The sequence below is a fragment of the Cynocephalus volans genome, chromosome 2 (assembly GCF_027409185.1).
Source record: "Cynocephalus volans isolate mCynVol1 chromosome 2, mCynVol1.pri, whole genome shotgun sequence".
Taxonomy (NCBI): Eukaryota; Metazoa; Chordata; class Mammalia; order Dermoptera; family Cynocephalidae; genus Cynocephalus; species Cynocephalus volans.
The window spans coordinates 32,289,468-32,293,933 of NC_084461.1; positions in this window are offsets into that span (position 1 = coordinate 32,289,468).

Here is a 4,466-nt window from a genome sequence, read left to right on the forward strand (position 1 = left end):
AAATGAATTAAAACACTGTCCAGGTTTAATAACTTTTCCTTGCTTCAATTTTTCTCCTAAGCAGTTATCACAAGAGTACAAATACTTTTTTTTCCTATTGTCTGTCTGTCTCTTCTTGATTGTAAGTGCCAAGAGGGCAGGAGTTTTTGTATATTCTGTTTATTGCTGTAATATCTGTCATACAAAAAGCAAATTTGGAGCCCAGTATGAAGAGATTTTATTCAAAAGGATTATTCTAATAGGGGAAATGGGACTACAACAATGGGGGGAACTATTGCAACAGGGAGAACACTCCAACCATGAGATCTGAAAGCATCTCAAAGATCAGATAGAGATGAACTTTCTTTTATAGAGAGAAGTAAGTGAGGCCAGAAAGAACCAGGGGAGGGAAGCGAGATGAGCAGGTGGTGTGATGGGACAGTTGATTAGGGAATGTTTTTCCTGGGGCCAGCAAGTTCTTGCCATGGAGAAGGAAGGGTTATTCCACACTTCAGTGTTCAAGGGTGCACCAAATTCAGTTCCTTCCTGGGGGAAGGAGAGAAGCCTACCAAACTTTAGTCGACTCAGTTTAGTGGTCATTTGCCCATATTGGCCAATGGGGGCAAACAGTTCATAATGTTTGTTATAATTTATGAGGCAGAGAGTGGGAATTTGGAGGGTCTGTGTCTGGCCATGTTGCAGGTATGCAAGGGTGTCATCACCGAGTCTCATCTAAGTCATAAGGGGAAGGGTGGTTCTTTGCAATAGGCTGCTTCCTGGAACACAAAAGATGGGAGTGATTTCTTGACCCTGGCTATTTTCCAGGATTCTGAGCCTCAGGTAAAGTTCAACATTATCAGGTAAAGTTCAATATTTTAACCAGTGCCTAAAAGAGCACATGCCATAGAATAAGCACCCAATAAGTATTTGTTGAATGAATGAATTAATGTCCCATTAGGCAAGGAGAAGGAAGGTGAAAGGATAACCAGGCAAAGCAGGGAGGAATAGGGAAGAAGGCCACTTATTGTCTCAGCCTTGGCCTCCTAAGGTAGTAATCATTCATTATTGTGGTTACCACTGGGGGCTCACTATGTGCCAAGCTCTGTGCTAAGTGTGCTGTACACATAACCTGGTTTCAGCTCTGGCTGAACTATGATTGTTGAGCTGTCACATCCTGCCTTGGCTATTCCTGTTGGTGTTTAAAATAGGCTTCTTGGCCTGAAAAGTGGAAAACTTACTATGTTTCCACCTGAGATCTCCTTTAGGAAACAAAAAAGAACAACTTTAACTCCTCAAATTTTAAGAATTCATTATTAAGCTCACTATGAAAGTTTTCTTTTAAAAGAATCAAGACATATGTCTATAACCTCTTAACCTTGTATTTCTTATGTTTCAGACTAGAGGCTGCCTAAAAATTCGTATATACAAAGTACTTCACAAGCTCTCAACAGAGATATCACATTAAAAGTATTTGATTCAAGTTAATCTCTCAACAAAAGCCAATATGTCTTTTTTCTTTTTCCTGTTGGTCTTAAGGAGAAACTGAAAGAAGAAAAGCCACTCCCTGGTACATAGCATGAGGCTACCCTTATATAATATCTCAGGGAAAGAATTTATTTGGAACTTTTGAAAGACTGGACTACTCTGCTTCTAGAAGAAGATTGTTCATTATAGTCATCATCTGTACTTTTAATGGATTCCTACTGCGTGAAGTGCACTGTAATAAAAAGTTAACCTTTTTCCAAAAAGTTTACTCTCGTAATTCTGGAGTTATATAATAAGCTTAAAAGAGGTGACTTGATCTTGCATTTGGGTGGAAAAGACAATGGGACACTTTGCATTCAGGGAGTAATTCTTCTTACCTCAACGATCTAAAGCTTCATAGAAACAAAGAAATTTCCATTGAACTCTGAAGTCTAGCTATTGTGACTTATCTAAATATGAGAAGTTAAATCATGTCTGACTTTAAAACATTAATCCCATTATTTACTTCTGAATACACAATGTTTAAAAGGCTTTATTGTTTAAAAAAATTATAGTCATATGTACCAAACTGTGAATTATAAATTTAACATGTGTTTGCAAGGCTCTATTTTTGAACAAGATTAGTAAATAAATAGTTAGTACATTTAATTAACACTTAATTATCATAAAGTACTTAGCAAGAGTGTTTTCAAAAGCATTTTGGATTACTTAATGAGATTAGAACAGATTAATATAAATCCCAGAGTAAATGAACGTTCCTTTTATTCAAATATTAATTAAATTTTCCCTGGAAAAAAAATGTGATATTAGTTATTTTTTTAATTCCTTGCCTTATTTCTATCTCAAAATATTTTTAATATATTTTTAAGTGCATTAGGACAGCATTTAGAAATGATCTAGCAATGTAAAATGGTTAGGTGTTATTTGTGTGATTTGAGTGTGCTGCCATCAAGTGGCGGTGGTCATCTTTTATACCTAGAGGGGCAGATGCTGGGTTCAAAGTGTTGTGCCTTTAAACTTGTGGAAGTCAGCTTGCACAGTCAGAGCCTCCTTCAGACCTTTGAAAGAAGCTGCATCTCTGTGAAACATTTCTCATGAGAGTTTGTTTGGTCAAACTCCTTTTCCCTGTCAATTCTAAAGCCTCGTCATCTCTTTGGGCTTTGACAACTTGGTGTGAAATCTGTCTACGGACTTGGTGGAACCCCGAAGTCTGGCATCTGTTTTTTCTACTTAGGAACTCACTCTGATCTACTTTCAATATTGTGTTTGCTTTACAGTCCAAGTTCGTGCTTTTTCATGGTACCTAACCTAGCAGCTCTGCTTTTCTTTATTCATTTACTAAACATTTATATGGCACGTACTATGGACTAGGCAGTGTGCTAAACACTTCACAAATATTAACAAACATTAACTCATTTTATCTTCATAGCAACCCTATGAGGTAATTGCTTTTGTTATCAATCTTGTTTTATAGATGAGGAGACTAAGACATGAGGAAATCAAGTAACTTGAAAAATGGGGATTCAAACCCAGTTAGCCTGATTCCAGATTCTCTGCCCTAAACCTCTACAGTTGACACTGCCATCCTCATATAGGACTGGATGACAGAACATGTTACAAGCAGTAAACTTTATGCTGTATACACACAGGCCATGTAGATGCCAATCCCAAACATTTAACAAACATAAATTCATTGGGCATTAAACAAATACTATATTTTAAGATGATTGTAAAAGCACCTTATTGAGTATTAAAAATCTGTAGTACAATTTGATTCTTCTCCCTTTTATCCTTAATTCTTCCTTTATTTTTATAATTTCCAGCCTAATCTCATACACGGTTTTGAATTAAACAGTTTATTTGTTACTCACATTGAGTATAAACCATTATGGAAGTTGGGAGAGATTTTCCAAGTGCTTTATTCTCTTTTAGGGGGCTAATCAGGGATTTAAGTATCTCTCGTACTTTTCTCTGGATTTTATGCACTTTTATTTCCTTACTTTTCCTCTTAGCTACAGGAGGAACTAAGCGGTTCCCAAATTTTTGGTCTGAGGACTTCTTTATACTCTGAAGCATCCTAAGCTTTTGTTTATGTAGATTGTTGTCATTTACCACATTAGAAATTAAAACTGATTATTATGTCTTTTTTTTTGTTTACTTGTTTATTTTGTAAGCACTAAAAATGATTACAATGTGTAATGTTAAATATACTAATTATCCGGATTTGAGCATCTCCTATTGCACACAGGTATTGATATTCAGCACTGTACCCCACAGATATGTACAATCAATTATGTTTCAATAAAAAAGAAGTAAATTAAAACTTAGGGTTTTAAAAATATTTATTGCTATTTCATTTAAAAATAACAATAAACCCATGACATTTTAACATAAATAACACATTTTTATGGGAAATATATTTTCCAAAGCTAAAAATATTTTGTGAGAAGAGTGACATTGTTTCACATTATTGCCTCTAACCTTTGGCTTTATAGCAAACAGCTAGATTCTCATATCTCCTTCTGTATTCCAACTGTTGTGATATTACATGTCATATAGCTCCTGGAAAACTCCACCATACACTCACGGAAGAATGCGAGTGAAAAATAACATCTTAGTATTGTTAGGAAAATAGTTTTGACTACACAGCTTCCCTGAAAGGGTCTCTGGCAACACTTCGAGAACCATTGGTTTAGAGAGAGCAGATAGAAAAAAAAAAGAGAAAAAGTGGTTTCTCTGGTGTCCTTTTCCCAGCTATCATTCATCCTTTTTACAGTGTTATAGAGATAAAGTGAAAGGAAGACTTTTCTATATTATTAGAAAAATGCACTGTGAACTTCTCTAATTATGAAAAGAAAAATGGATTTTTTCTTTTATTCTACCTATGAGAGAAATGAGAGCGCACGCCTTACTTTTCTTTCAGAACATTGAACATAATATTGATTTAACAAGCTGGTTGTTAGCCAGTTTGCCCTGGGACCACTTAGCAGCCACCTGCAACT